A 17,152-nucleotide genomic window follows, 5' to 3' on the forward strand; every position below is an offset into this window, starting at 1 on the left:
ACCAGAACCTGCCTAAGTAAATATAAACTTTTCAATATGGGCACAAGGCAAGCAAATGGACCAAGTATATGGCTTCCTCTGAGGTCCTTTCTAACAGCAGTGATCCAGTGATTGAACAATCCCTCCTGAAAATTACTGTAAAATTCATTGTCTATGCAGAGACTATATAGACTTTTCTATTTACTTCTGATCTCTCAGTGAAATGGAAGCTCCTTGAGGGCCAGGACTGTAGTATTTCTGTCTTCACATCTTTAGTGCCTAGCACATAGTAGGTACTAATTGCTTGATATTAGTGGGTTCATTAGTTGACCCCAGCTCAAAAATGGTAATATAATTCTCCAAGACACTTAATTGTATAATTTCAGGATTACAAGGGGCAACTAGGTGGCACAGTGGATAAAGTACTGGCCCTGGATTCAGGAGGACCTGAATCCAGCCTCAGACACTTGACACTTAATAACTGTGTGACCCCGGACAAGTCACTTAACCCTCATTGCCCTGAAAAGAAAAAAAGCAAAACAAAACAGAATTACAGAGTTGAAGGAACATTTGTCCAAGCATGAAGAAAGAGAAAATAATTTATATAAAGATTACAAGTAGACTACCATTATGCTTAGTGGAAATTTATTTTGATTTGGGGACCCTACCTTTGGGCTGAGATTAGAAAGCCTTAGGCCCTCAAGGTCTCTTCTGTGTGGGAGGTGCTGGTGCCCCTCTCCCTGTGCTTCAGCTGAGCCAAAAATCCCCGTGGGCTGTACAAGATGCCAGGTCAGACAGCTGGGGGGAAAAAAGCCCCCAGCTCCCTCTGACCTGAGCGGAGCTATCCGAAAGATCCCGGATAGCCTGTGCTGAGGCTTGGGATGCTGGGGCATCCCCCCAGCCCCAGCCGCAGCCCTGGCTGGCAGATTGGCTTGGTGTGTGGGTGCAAAAAGCCCCGAGATTTGAGTGGAGAGAAGGAAAGATATATATATAGACCTGGGGGTTAGACTCAGGGCAGGGGTGGGGAGCGGGAAGAAGAGGACTGGAGGCTAGCTGACAAGATTAGAAGAGTGGCAAAGGTGGTAGAGGGCAGACTGACGGAGCAGACAGACAGACAGACTGACCAGGAGGCAGCGGAGAGCACAGAAGCGTCAGCACAGGGCACAGGTTGGAGAAAGTGAAGATTAAGAGGAGTTAGAAGAAAGGAGCTGAGCAGGGAAAGTGTAACATACCCTGAGGCAAGAGGCGGCTTCGGCCCTTATTGTATTAAAAAAAAAAAAGTTCCAGGCCCAGCAGGTGGGAAAGAGACGCACCACAATGCACTGAGGTTGTACATTTTATTTCCCTGTGTTCATACTTTTAAATCATATCTCATAAATAAACTCTGCTTTGATTATTTAGTTAAGAGGCTTCTTAATATTCTGCTTGTCAATTTGGGAGTGGAGCAGTGTGGTGGAACTTTATAAACGGCCTGCATTAAATTAACAGCAGTCAGATAGCCAAACAGTCAAAAGTCCCCAGATTAGTCCTCCAGTCAGATTAGCCCCCCAAATGAGGCTAGTCATTTAAAATATTTCTACAGCTTTTAAGAAACAAGAAAGGAGGGGGCAGCTAGGTGGCACAGTGGGTAAAGCACCAGCCCTGGATTCAGGAGGACCTGAGTTCAAATCTGGTCTCAGACCCTTGACACTTACTAGCTGTGTGACCCTGGGCAAGTTACTTAACCCTCATTGCCCTGCAAAAGCAAAAACAACAAAAATAGAAAGAAAGAAACAAGAAAGGAAAAAGAACAAAGCAGATCAAAATATACAAATGTCTTAAAAGGCAAAGGGTTATCCCAAATCCCATGCCCTGCAGATGCTAACATACGTTTTAGGGTAAAAAAAAAATCCCCAAAGAATGTATTTCAAAGGCCAACCAAACCCTGAAGAACTTGTCACTAAAATTCCACAATTAAAAAGATCCCTACAAGTTAGAACCTACTTACAGTTAAGATTTTTAGAGCAATAAGATTAAGGTATATAAACTTGTGTAAATAGAATAGAAACAACTTAATCAGAATGAAGTTAAAAACATAAATTATGTGTAACATAAAAGGAAATAAAGCGCTAAAATATACCCAACTGTATTTGTAAAGAATAAAATAAAAAGTTTAGCACAGATGAGAAACAACAACAAAAATGAAGTGGGGAGAGAGAGGAACAAATATTGCTTCTCAAAGGCAAAGGTCTGCCCTATAATAAGATGCCAAACTTTAGGAAATCATAAGCGTCATAAGTTTTAAAAATTGAGCTTTAATAAAATTCATTTTGATAGTAGACTACATAAAGACGTTGGAGGTAGATTTCACTATGACCGGGCAATACCTCCTCCTTTCTTTTCTCCTATGGAAGACTTGCTAAATAGCAAAGTGGATAGAGTGCCAGGACTAAAGCCAGGAAGACTATTCTTTTTGTGTTCCAATTAATACTCAGACACTTAGTAGCTGTGTGACCCTAAGCTAGTCACTTAACCCTATAGTATCTTTGCCAAGAAACCCCAGAATAGGTCATTGAAGAGTAAAACATGACTGAAAAACAACTCAAAAATAACAAATGGATGACTTGACCTTTTTCTCTCTGTTCTACCAGCTGATCCATAACTGTTGTTCTAGCTTCACTCTCCTTCCTTAACAACATCAATTTTATGTTTACCCTGGTCAACAAGGCATCATGGTCCTCTGCTAGTATTCAAACATTGTAGGGGGAGGCATTTCCAACATTTGTTTTTTGTGCTCCTACTCTTGAAATGCTGAACATTGTTAAAGGAAGGTAGATTGATTCCATTACAAATTCACATCATGATCTAACATCAAATGTCCTAATTACTCTCGTTCATTCCTGAGAGTTCATCAGATGAACTCTCTATCATGCTCTATTCTCCTACTCCCATCACCCACTGGTCCACCCATTCCTTTTAAGCAGATAACATTACTGAGAAAATTCAGACCATCTACTGTGAGTGACTTTTAAGGCTTTGTCCTTTCTTCTCTCCTTTGGTGGCCTCAACCTCTTCTGTGGATCCATTTATCACTCTAAGTAGATGATCCTAAAATCTACACATCCAGCCTCAATCTTAATCTTTCAATCACTAACTATCTAGTAGATAACTCTTCCTGGATAACCTGAAAAATGAAATATTCACTTTCCAAACCCAAAGGTTGGGATAAAGTCAGAAAGGAAGTTATAAAACAAAAACACTTCCTGCCCTCAAATAACTTCTATTCTTCAAGTATGCTCTAACTTGTACATATGTTAGTAAATACATACTAAATACATGCAAAGTAACTCAAGGGGTGGGGAGCAGTGATAACTTGGAGGATCAGGAAAGGGCTCATTTGGAGAATGCAACTGAGCTGGCTTTGACGAAAGCTTGAGATATACGCCCCCACACCCCCATGAACCATTTACTTATTTTAATAGTATTTTTTCCAAGTACATGTAAAGACAATTTTAAACATTACTTTAAAGAAAATGAGTTCAAAATCATCTTCCTCCCTCACCACCCCCTCCCTAAGATAGTAAGCAATTTGATGTAAATTATATGTGTGCAATCATATAAAACATATTTCCATATTAGTAGTGTTGTTAGAGAAGAAATGGGCTGAAAGAACCACACAAAAAAAAAGAAAGTGAAAATAATATGTTTTGATCTTCATACAGACTCCAACAATTCTTTCTCTGCATTGGATCGCATTTTTCCATTATGAATCCTTTGGAATTATCTTGAGAAGAGATGAGTTGTACATAGTTGATCACACAATATTTGCTGATACTCTGTAAGACATTCTCCTGGTTCTGTTTACTTCACTTTATGTTCATGTATTTCTAGGTTTTTCTGAAATCTGCCTGCTTGTCATTTCTTACAGCACAATAGTATTACATTACATTATATACCACAACTTGTTCAGTCATTTCCCAATTGATGGTCATCACCTTAATTTCCAATTCTTTGGCACCACAAAGAGAGCTGCTATAAATATTTTTCTACATGTAGTTCTTTTTCCTTTTATGTGATTTCTTTGGAATACATACCTAGCAATGTTATTGCTTGGTTGAAGAGTATACACACTTTTTTTTTTTTTCTGGTTGATGCTTTATTTGGCATACAGTCTTAACTGGAACAATCCTCCCCCTTCTTCCATAGGTGATTTCACTCAGGGGCCTTCATTCGGTGGAGGGGGCCCAGCCAGGCAACCTCCATTGGGTCAAGTTCTTCTCTTCCAAACCAAGCCTCTCACAGGTACTTCCATTAGCATCTAAGTACCTAGAGAAGAGGGGCTGTTGTTCTTTTTACTTTATACACACTTTTATAGTGCTTTGGATATAATTCCAATTTCCACCAGTAGTGGAATAGGTATAGTTGACAACTCCACCAGTAGTGCATTCCTGTCCCAATTTTCCCACATGCTCTTCAACATCTATCATTTTCCTTTTCTGTCATATTAGCCAATCTGATAGGGTAAGGTAGTACTTCAGAGTTTTTTAAATTTTCATTTCTCTAATCAATAGTGATTTAGAGCATTTCTTCATATGATTATAGATAACTTTGATTTTTTCATCTGAAAACTACCTGTTCACATCATTTGACCATGAGGAATGGCTTGTATTCTTATAAATTTTACTCAGTTCTCTTTATATTTGACAAATGAGGCCTTTCTCAGAGACATTTCCTGTAAAGATTGTTTCCCACCTTTCTGCTTTCCTTCTAATCTAGATTACATTGGGTCTGTACATGCAAAACCTTTAACATAATCAAAATTATCCATTTTACATTTTGTAATGCTCTCTATCTCTTGTTTGGTCATAACTTCTTCATTTCCTAGATCTGGCAAGTAAATTATTCCTTGCTTTCCTAATTTAGTTTTGGTATCACTTTGTATAACTCATGTGCCCATGTTGACCTTATTTTGGTATATGGTGAAGGATCTGTCTATGTCTATTTTCTGCCAGACTATATTCCAGTTTTCCTAGAAGTTTGTTTCAAACAGTGAGTTCTTATTCCAGAAACTGGGGCCTTTGGATTTGTCCATCACTAGGTTACTGTGGTCATTTACTACTGTCTTTGTGCCTAATTTTTCCTCTGATCAACCACTCTATTTCTTAGCCAATACCAGATAGTTTTGGTGGTTGCCACTTTATAATATAGTTTGAGATATGATATAACTTAGACTACCTTCTGATCTTTTCAAGCTCTATAAAATAATTTTTGGTAGTTTGATTGGTATGGCACTGAATGCATAAATTAATTTAGATAAAATTAAGCAATCTATATTTTCCATTGTTTAGATCTGACTTTATTTGTGGCGGGGAGGGAAGTGTTTTGTAATTGTATTCATATAGTTCCTGGGTTTGTCTTGGCAGGTAGATTCCAAAGTGTTTTATATAGTCTACAGTGATTTGAAATGTAATTTGTCTATCTCTTGCTGCTTGGCTTTGTTGGTAATATATGGAAATGCTGATGATCTCTGTGGATTTATTTTATATCCTGCAACTTTGCTAAAGTTATTATATCAAGTAGTTTTTTTAGTTGATTCTCTAAGTATACCATCATATCATTTGCAAAGACTGATAGTTTTGTTTCCTCATTGCCTGTTCTAATTCCTTCTATTTCTTTTTCTTGTCTTGTTTCTATAGCTAACATTTCTAGTACAATATTGAATAATACTGCTAACAATGGATACCCTTGCTTCATGACTTGTCTCCATTACAGATAATTCTTGCTGATGGTTTTAGATAGATACTACTTATCATTCTAATAAAGATTTCATCAATTCTTATGTGTTTTAGTATTTTTAAATAGGAATAGGTATTGCATTTTGCCAAAAGCTTTTAAATAATTTATTCAGATAATCATATGATTTCTGTTGGTTTTGTTGTTATTCTAGCCACTTGTACTTATAGTCCTCCTAATTTTGAACTAGCCCAGCATTTCTGGTATAAATCCCACCTAGTCATAGTGTGATCCTTCTGGTACATTGCTGTTATCTCCTTGCTAGTGTTTTTGCATAAATATTCATTAGGGGAATTGATCTATAGTTTTCTTTCTGTTTTAGCTCTTCCTGGTTTAGATATCAACACCATACTTGTGTCATAAAAGGCATTTTGTAGGACTCCTTTGCCTATTTTCCCAAATAGTTTATATAGTATTGAAATTAATCATTCTTTAAGTCTTTGATAGAATTCACTTATGAATCCATCTGGCCCTGAAAATATTTGTCTTAGGGAGTTCATTTATGACTTACTCAATTTCTTTTCCTTTTTTTAAAAAAATAATAAACATTTTTATTTATAGTTTTGAGTTCCAAATTTTATCCCTCCTTCCCTCCTCCCTTCTTGAGTCAATAAGCAACCAGATATGGGTTATACATGTGCAATTATGTAAAATATTACCATATCAGTCATTTTGTCCAATAAAACTTGAATAAAAGAAAAAAATGAAAGAAAGTGAAAAATACCATGGTTCAGTCTAATTTATTTTTCTAAGATGAGGGTATGTATTCTATTTCCTCTTTTGTCATTTTGGGCAATTTCTATTTTCATAAACATTCATTGATTCCACTTAGATTGTCAGATTTATTGGCATTTATTGGCAAAATATTTCCTAATGGTTGTTTTAATTTCCTTTTCATTAGTAATGAATAAATCCTTTTTATTTTTGTTAATGAAAATTTGCTTTTTTTCTTTCTTTTTAAAAGTAAAATTAACTGGGGAAGCTAGGTGGTGCAGCAAATAGAGCACTGACCCTGGAAACAGGAGGGCCTGAGTTCAAATCTGGCCTCAGACATTTGATACTTACTAGCTGTGTGACCCTGGGCAATTCACTTAACCCCAATTGCCTCACCAAAAAGCAAAAACAAAAACAAAATGAAATTAACCAATAGTTTGTTTCTCTTATTTTTTTCCCATAAAACCAGCTCCTACTTTTATTTATTACCAAAATTGTTTTCTTACTTTCAGTTTTATTAATCTCACCTTCGGTTTTCAGGATTTCCAATCTGGTGCTCAACTGGGGATATTTTGTCCTTTTTCTAGGTTTTTATTTTTAGTTCCATGCTGTTAAGGGTTAAAATTCTAGCTAGTCTGTCTAAAATATCTAATGAGTGGTCGCCAATAAATTATAAGCTTTAGCAAGAGTTAGGTTTTTAAGCATTTATTAAGGAGAATAAGAATTTGGTAAAGAGAGAGAGAAAGGCCTAGATTCCTATCTATTAAAGGGAGAGCACATTTCTAGCTCCCTTCTCTGCCAGCGTCCTCAGGAAAAAGCCCCAGAGTCAGCGCCAGTCTCTTCCTTCCTCCTCCCACTAGTCCGCGTCACTTCCTCCCGCCAAAGAAAAGGCTCCTGGTCTTGCCCTCAAAGACCTTCGCTTCATGGGCAGAACTCTTCTACAGTAAGTATCCAGCAGGTGGCATCATTCCAATCGTTACAGTCCCCCCTGTTGTTCCTCAAGAAACAAAATGTTTCCTTGACGGAACAGTAAAAACAATATAATAACTATTGCTAACTAATAATATGTGAACAACAATATAGAAAAGGAAGAGAGGAAAGTTTTGTCCAGAGGGGCGATTTTTTGTCCTCATGAACCGACGCTTTGACATTGGTCTTGCAAAGGGAGGGCCTCTGCAGAAAATACATATTACAGATGGTGTATATTATAACAGAAAAAGAAAAGAGAAAAAAAAAACAAAACAAAGCTGTTCATTTAAAGTCTCTGAAAGTCTTTTCTCAGATGTCCTCTAGGTGTAGTCGTGGAATGGAAGTCTTTTCAGGGGTTGATGTGTGGATACTGGTAATCAGCCAGGAAAATTTCCTACAAAATTGAGCTTAACACAACTTTAAAATAGCTTTGTCAATAATCAAATCAAACAATGAAAGTTCTCAAAAACATGTCTAAGGGAATTCAGAATCTTAGTTGTTACACATGAAACATATAATAAAACAAAAATTGAAACATTCTTTAAAATTATAATATTACTATAGTCCCCCCCTTATGGAGGGTAATTGAGAAGACAATTGCTGTGATATTAATTATTAAAAATAATTTTTTATCTTTGTTTCATCACTTTTTGCATCATCTGCCTAATTATCCTCATGCCATTATGAGAAATTAAAAAATCTAATATAATTGGTAACAGGTGTCAAGGCCAAATTCAACACTGTTATTTATCATGACACCTGAGATAATTATGGGGGTTACCATAAAAGAACAGAGAAATGATGGGATATGAGCATTCCCACACTTGAGCAATATGTACTGCCCATACAGTATGCCAGGCTTAAAATAGGTGGATGGAATATACGTCCATGCCACCGAACATATTGGAGAAAACTGAGTCAGACTTAATCAGATGCATGGGATTGAGATGTCCATGGCATCAGGCATATAGGAGGGAGCATAGAAGCCAGGTGTAGAAGTGAGATGGGTGGGATCAATACTTCCAGCCATCTGTACAATATTGTGGGGAAAAAGAGAATAAAATATTAAACCAAGAGAATCCAACCTCAACATTTGTCAAAAGCCGTTCCCTCGGCCATACCTTGACTTCATGTATATCTCCCCTCATGTGACAGTTCAGTGTCTGCTCTTGCATGTATTCCTCTTGTGATTGGATAGCATCTTGGCCAACTGGCATCTGATAACTCAGAATAAAGGCAATTAATGTCTTAAATGATAAGTTCCCATAATCCAAGTCTCATATGGATTTAAAAATTGAGGATAATAAATGATTGCAAAAAATGTGAATACATCTTGACTCAGAACACAATATATAATTATGCAACAATTTCAAATAATACCCCTTTTTTTAACTTAGTATACAATTACTTTTTTGAAAAATCTGAACATATTTAAATACAAGTTAAAGCACAACACAATCTCAAATACAACTTTTACAAATGTTCCCCTCTTTTTTTTTTTTTTGGAATATGCTTATCAAAAATAATACTTCTAGAATCAATTTACACTTGCCATGGCAAACAATTTGCTAGGGAAATGCTTTAAAGAGTTTGATCAAATAATCAGTTGAGAAAAAATAACAAAAACAAATAACTCAGAATATGGGAGCACAATACTCCTAGAATTAACATTGTATAATAAAATCAAAACCATCTTGCAATGTTTCAAAATTAGATAGACAAATGAATAGAAGAAAATACACATGGAACAATAAAATACAGTGAAATTCAAACTAAGGAAATCTAAATGAATATGAACTTAATATCAATAAGAGTATTATAAAATATAAACTTGATCACATGACTATAAAAAGCTTTTACAAATATTCTCCTTGTTTTAGAAACTAAGTATAAGACACAATCTCAAAAGCATTAAAATTTCTATGAAAATAAACCCATACCATTAATTTCAAAATGTATATGTAATAGCATAGAAATCCTATGTAACCTCTGAACTGATACTATTAATAATCTGAGTGAATTTAGAACACTTTTGATTCCGATATCTAAAATCCCCAATACTCATATCAATACCTTGCTGCTTACTTCTACATTTCTGTAAAATATATACCCTTCCATGGCAAAAGAAGCAGAGTCTTGAACTATGTTGATTGTCATTCTTATTCAGCTTAAGTTTTTCTTCTTTAACCCCTCTATATTGTCTGTCGGGCTTTTCACCATACAAATGCTTTATAAGATTACTAATTAAAGACAAAAGCAGGTTAGCAAAATTATGAACAAAACGAGCATATCTGGAATTTAAAGAGTTTTCTAAGATTGTCTCAAAAGCACAGCCAGGCCGGGGAAGGGCTGAGCCTGAAGCTGCAAATGCAGGTAGAAAAAGTTGAGCATGGGCACCAGATCTCTGGACTTCCCAGGCAGGGGAAGCTATGGGCTTGGCCATAGGAGGAGTAGAGGGTGGGGTCTGGAGAGGAGGGGAGGGACCAGCACAATTTGAATCACACTTGATTTTGAACTCAGGTCTGGATTCCTCTTCCCCCACTTTGCCTCCAGGTGCTAGTGGATTAAAAGCTTCTAGAGGGTGGGTCATTGCCTCCAGGCATGCAAAATTAAAGCAACAATTAGTGTTAGAACTGGGAAAAGCTGCAGGAATCTCTTCAGGTTTCTCTGAAAAAGCATGGTTGGGAGAGGGAGAGATATTTCCTTGTGTGAGTAAGTTGCTGGCTCTTTTAACAAAAATAAAAAGAAAAATAGAAAATCCACAAAAACAAAGCATTAACATGATCTTATCTCCCATTTGTCTGGTTAAACAGACTAATATCAAAAATAGGGTAATTAGGGAGTTTAAAAGGTCCATTCGAAAAAATTTAAAGGGAAAACACCTGGCAATTCAGCAGTACTTAAGATTTAAAAGGTTAGGGTAGGGGAAATTTCTTACCCAACCAGAAGATCAGAAGACTGAGGTTTAGCTTTCCTCTTCGTGGTCAGCCATCTGTTAAGGGTTAAAATTCTAGCTAGTCTGTCTAAAATATCTAATGAGTGGTCGCCAATAAATTATAAGCTTTAGCAAGAGTTAGGTTTTTAAGCATTTATTAAGGAGAATAAGAATTTGGTAAAGAGAGAGAGAAAGGCCTAGATTCCTATCTATTAAAGGGAGAGCACATTTCTAGCTCCCTTCTCCGCCAGTGTCCTCAGGAAAAAGCCCCAGAGTCAGCGCCAGTCTCTTCCTTCCTCCTCCCACTAGTCCGCGTCACTTCCTCCCGCCAAAGAAAAGGCTCCTGGTCTTGCCCTCAAAGACCTTCACTTCATGGGCAGAACTCTTCTACAGTAAGTATCCAGCAGGTGGCATCATTCCAATCGTTACAATGCCCAATTCATTGATCTGGTCTTTCTCTGTTTTACTGATGTAAGAATTTGGAGAAATAAATTGTCCCCTGAATACTGCTTTAGCTGCATCCCATAAAGTTTGGTATGTTGTCTCGTTGTTATCATTCTCATTAGTGTAAGTGTTGGTTGTTTCTGATTTGTTCTTTGATCCATGTATTCGTTGTTGTTGTTGTTGTTGTTGTTTTGTTTTTGGTGAGGCAATTGGGGTTAAGTGACTTGCCCAGGGTCCCACAGCTAGTAAGTATCAAGTGTCTGAGGCCGGGTTTGAACTCAGGTCCTCCTGAATCCAGGACCAGTGTGCTATCCACTATGCCACCTAGCTGCCCCCCATGTATTCTTTAGGATTAGATTATTTAGTTTCCAATTAATTTTTAATCTATCTTTTCTCTGCCACTTATTGAATATAATTTTATTGCATTATTATCTGAAAGGCATGTATTTAATATTTCTGCCTTCCTACATTTGATTTTGAGGTTTTGATGCTCTAATACATGGTCAATTTTTCTATAAGTGCCATGTACCACTGAGTGGGAAAAAAGGCATATTCTTTTCTATCCCCATTCAGTTTTCTCCAGGGGTCTGTCATATTTAACTTTTCTAAAATTCTACTCATCTCCTTAACTTCTTTCTTGTTTATTTCGTGGTTAAATTTGTCTAGTTCTGAGAGGGAAAGTTGAGGTTCCCCACTAGTATAGTTTTGCTGTCTATTTCCTCCTGTAATTCACTTAACTTCTCCTTTAAGAATTTAGATGCTATCCCATTTAGTGCATATATGTTTAGCATTTATATCACTTTATAATCTATGGTACCTTTTAGCAAGATATAGTTTCCTTCCTTATCTTTTTTATTAGATCTATTTTTGCTTTTGCTTTGTCTAAGATCATGTTTGCTACCCTTTTTTTTTCTTCAGCTAAAGCCTAATAGATTCTGCTCCAGCCCTTTACCTTTCTCTATGTGTGTCTCTCTATTTCAAATGTGTTTCTTGTGAACAACATATTGTAGGATTCTGATTTTTGATTCACTCTACTATCCACTTCTTTTTTTATGAGAAAATTAATTACATTTGCATTTATGATTTCTAACTCTGTATTTCCCTCCATCCTATTTTTCCTCCTATTTATCCTCCTCTTTCTCTTTTTACCCTGTCCTTTCTCACTAATGTTTTGCTTCTGACCATTTCCTCCCCCAATCTGCTTTTTCTTCTGTCATCCCCCCTCCCTTTACCTAACCCCTCCTCTCCTACTTCCATGAAAGATAAGATAGATTTCCATAACAAATTGATTGTGTATGTTATTTCTTCCTTGAGCCAATTCTGACGAGAGTGAGTTTCAAACAATGCCAATGCCACCTTCCAACTTCCCCTGAATTCACCTTCCAAACCTCTTCATGTGAGACAATTTACCCCATTCTACCTCTCCCTTCCTTCTGTTCCCAGTGTAATCCTTTCTCATCCCTTAATTTTTTATCATCCCCTTAAAGTCACCTTATATCCACACCCTCTGTCTATATATACTTTTTTCTAACTGCACTAATAGTGATATAGTTCTTAATGATTACAAATATCATCTTCCCACATAGGGATGTAAACAGTTCAGCCTTACTGAATTCCTTATGTTTTCTCTTTCCTTTTTATGTTTTCATGCTTCTCTTGAGTCTTGAAATTGAAAATCATTTTTGTTGTTGTTCAGCTCTGGTCTTTTTTTCATCTTGAAAGCCTTCTATTTCATTGAATGACCATTTTCCCCATGAAGGAGTATTCTCAGCTTTACTGGGTAAGTAATTCTTTGTCATAGTCCTAGCCCCTTTACTATCTGAAATATCATATTCCATGCCCTCTGATCCTTTAATCCCATGTAATACTGACTGTGACTCCCCTATATTTGAATTATTTCCTTCTGGCTGTTTGCAATATTTTCTCCTTGACCTGAGAATTCTAGAATCTGACTTTAATGATCCTGGGAGCTTTCATTTTGGGATCTCTTTTAGGAGATGATCAGTGGATACTTTCCATTTCAATTTTTTACTTTAGTTCTAGGATATCAAGGCAATTTCCCTTGATAATTTCTTGAAATCTGATGTACAGGGGGCAGCTAGGTGGCATAATGGATAGAGCACTGGCCCTGGAGTCAGGAGGACCTGAGCTCAAATCTGGCCTCAGATACTTAACACTTACTAGCTGTGTGACCCTGGGCAAGTCACTTAACCCCAATTGCCTCACTAAAAAAAAAAAGAAAGAAAGAAAGAAATCTGATGTATAGGCTCTTATTTTGATTGTTACTTTAAGGTAGTCTAATATTCCTTAAAAATATCTCTTCTGAGTCTATTTTCCAGGTCAGTTGTTTTTCCAAAAAAATTTTACAATTTTTTTCATTCTTTTTTTTTTTTTTTTTTTTTGCGGGGCAATGAGGGTTAAGTGACTTGCCCAGGGTCACACAGCTAGTAAGTGTTAAGTGTCTGATGCCGGATTTGAACTCAGATCCTCCTGAATCCAGGGCCAGCACTTTATCCACTGCGTCACCTAGCTGCCCCCCCATTCTTTTGATTTTGTTTGATTAATTCTTTTTTGTTTTTGGTGGGGCAATCAGGGATAAATGACTTGCCCAGGGTCACACAGCTAGTAAATGTCAAGTGTCTGAGGCTGGATTTGAACTCAGGTCTTCCTAAATTCAAGGCCAGTGCTTTATCCACTGTACCACCTAGCTGCCCTTTGATTAATTCTTAATGTCTCATAGAGTCATTAGCTTCCACTGGTCCAAATCTAATTATAAGGAATTATTTTATTCAGTTACCTTTTTAATTCCTTTTCCATATGACCAATTCTACTTTTTAGGGAGTTGTTTTCTTCAGGAAAATTTTGTATATCTTTTTTTTTTTCCATTTTTTCTGCTTACTTTATCAAGCTGTTTAGTTTTGTGATTCTCTTGAATCACTCTCATTTCTTTTCACAATTTTCTACTTCTTTTATTTGATTTTTAAACTCCTTTTTGAGCTCTTTAGGAAATTCTTTTTGGGCTTGAGACCAATTCATATTTTTCTTTGAGCCTTTGCCTATAATTGTTTTGACATTGTTGTCCTCTTTTCAGTTTCTGTCTTTATCTCTCTGTCAGCATACCTTTCTGTGATTATGTTCTTTTTTGGTTTTTGCTCATCTTTTCCAGGCTATTTTGCTACTTTTTAAATTGACCTCTGCTCCTGGGGTAGAAGGGGCACTGTCCCAAGTTTCTTGTGCTGAGGCACATGGTGGGTCCTGGTACTGGCATTTGCCTGTTTTGCTGGTGCTTCATTGAGGCATGTGGGGGAACCCTTATATTGTGTAAGAGCTGAGCTATGGGGATCTGGTAGTTCACCTGATGCTACACTGAGGCATGTGGGAGTGGGACCTGTTGCTGGTACCTGCCCATTTTCCTGGTGCTATGCTGAGGCACATGATGGAAGCCTACTGCTATTGTCTACCTATTCATCTGGTGATGCACTGGGGTTCAGGGCCTACTGCTAGCTTTCTGAGTCAGGGCCTGCTGCTCACCTGTAAGGACACTGCCTGCCCTGGACTGTCCTCTGAAGCTTGAGATTCTATGAGGTAGAAGAGGAGAAGGAAGTTTATTCTAGGTACAAAAGACAAGCCAGTTAGCAAACATTTTAAAATATTGGTTAGATACTGTAAGTTTTAGGGATATGAAGGACTATCTATGAAAAGACCCAAACAAACAAGCAAACAAAACCATTTATTAAATTCTAACTTTGTTCCAGTCCTTATATTCTGGGTACATAAAGGCAAAAGTGAAAGTCTCCACCCTCAGGGAGCTTATATTCTATCTCACACACACACACACACACACACACACACACACACACACTCTACATAAGAATATACATGTAACAGGATCTTGGAGATCAGTTGCTCCTGACAGATGGAAATCCCTAACACTTCTGTCAGATTTCCTAGGGGAATTGTCTTGAGCCTCAGATTTTGACTGACAAACTTTCCCCAGGAGGTTTCTGTGATAACAGTTGTGATGCTCTTTGGGTGATTACTGGGATAGGAGAGGGGAAGAGCAAGCAGAAGAATCCTTCCACCCACCACCCACCCCCCCACCCTTCCACAATTAAGTTTACTCAAACAAAAGCAAGCTTGTCAGTCAAAGTCAGGATGCAAATTATCACAGACAAGGCATATCCCCAGGCGATCAAGGAAAGGAACACAGGGGATATCTAAACTCCAGTCAGCATCATCCTCCAACTGCCTGTAACAACGAAGAGGTTTCAAGATGGAGTAATCCTATGCTATTCCAAACTCTGCCCTTAATGTGCAAGTCAACAGAGCTCACTGCTGGGATGTTGAGTAGCTTGAGCCCAAACCCTCCTTGTGTTTTTCCCTCCATTTCTCAGCTAGCCATGTTTTCTCCAACTCATCCTCAACTCCCTATTCATGGACTGAAAAAGCCAATTTCTTATGGTCTGCCTTGGAAATAAGCAATAGGAGACTAACATCTTTCTAGCCTTACAGACACTGGTATGTATAAAAAAGACTTTGCCATCATAGACATTGACAAATATGTGTGATTACATAAAAAGTCAAGCACCTCAGGGGAAGGTGGGTTGAGTTCCTTTTGCCAAAAGCAGGATCAATGTGTTTTTGCTAAAATTATTAGGAGACAGAAAACTTCAGATTAAATATAATAGACAACCGTGGCCACAGAGAGCAGAAGAAACAAACTTTTCCCCTTTTGCTATAGAGAAGGGGAACCATAGATGCAGAATGTGGCACACGCTGTCAGACAATAACTTCATTCATTGGTTTTATTCAAATTATTTTCCTCTGTGTTATAAGGGGGATATAATATAGTGTGTGGGGCAGAGAGGGATTATGAAAGGAAATGACCATGATGTGGAAACAAAAGGCAGAAAAAATACCTTGCATAAACAAAAATGGTGAGGCAAAGTGTTAGAGTGGAGAAACTACTGGCCTTGGAATCAGATGCTAGGAGTTCAAGTCCAACAATGTGATACTTTTTTGTGTGGCATTGGGCTAGCCAGTCACTGAGCATCTCTAAGTATGTTTCACCATCTGTAACATGGGTTGCACTAAATGGCCTCTCTGGTTTCTTCCAGTTTTAGATCTGTGCTCCTATGACCCATGTTTGAATCTTGGCGCACCCACTTACTGCTTGTGGGACTTTGGGAAATTTGTTCCATATTTCTGCTTCTCAGTTTCTTTACCTGTCAAATGAGAGAACTGAATTCTCTAAATCCTTCTGGCTCAATAGTACTATGATAATGAATTTCCAAAGCAGTTGGGTGGTGAGAGAAGAGAACAGAATTTTAACATCTGAATCCCTTGATCAGTGATGTAAGTGTACTGTTTTCTAATCATCTTTAAACAGAGTAGTACTTTGTATTTTTTCCTCCTTACCCCAGACAGTCCTTTTAGTTCCTAAACATGACCTGTGATTTGAGGTAGACAGGGAGACAACATATCTGTCCTGATTTTATAGCTGAAGCATCGAGAGATTAAACAATTTGTCCAGGACTATCTAAAAGAATTGGTCATACTGGCAACAGGACTCTGAGCTAACCATTAAAATGTGTTCCTTCCTTGATCCAGAGGCCTGGAGAAAGATGTGCCCAAATGTTCATATGTGAGGCTTCTCGGAGGGCCTCTCCCCTCTTCTATCCTGTTATTTCTTATTTCAAGAATTGAATGAAGGCCAGTAGGTTATAGATTTGGATGAACCCTGATGGCTTGAACGTGGGTCAAAAATTTCATCTGTGACGTGAGTGCTGGGCTTTCTGGAAGCTGTGGATATGGGGAGAAGCTCATGTTTACCAAGGCCCATTTGCAAATTCTGCTGTGTGCCTGAGGGAAATGATTCCTCTTTCTCCCACTCTCCTCCTTCTCTCCTCCTGAAGTGCCGACCTGGAAAGCATCAACATTGTTCTCACATGAAGAATTGGGGGAAGGGGGGAAGGAGGGGGATGACATGCAAAGCTCTGATGTAGAAATTGAAATTTCACACTATGGGCAACTCAAATGTTTTCTAGGTCAACAGGCCTCTGGTTGAGTCCACCCATTTGATGAGTCAGGCAGCAAGATGCCTCTCAGAATTAAAATGAACACATTCTTGTATACAACCAGTGCTGAGGGGTTTTTTTTCTTTAAATTTCTTTTTGACTTTGATGAGAACCCCCCTCTCTCTTTTGGAGAAGTGAGGAATGGGGGAGGGGAGGGGGAGGGACATTGTCCCACTCATCTGGCAAATGCATCATCTAAACACAATCTGCTTTCCAAAACCAAGGACCCCAGGGAGGGAGAGAAAACCACTTTAAAAACTTG

This window comes from Dromiciops gliroides, chromosome 4 (assembly GCF_019393635.1).
Source record: "Dromiciops gliroides isolate mDroGli1 chromosome 4, mDroGli1.pri, whole genome shotgun sequence".
Lineage (NCBI taxonomy): Eukaryota > Metazoa > Chordata > Mammalia > Microbiotheria > Microbiotheriidae > Dromiciops > Dromiciops gliroides.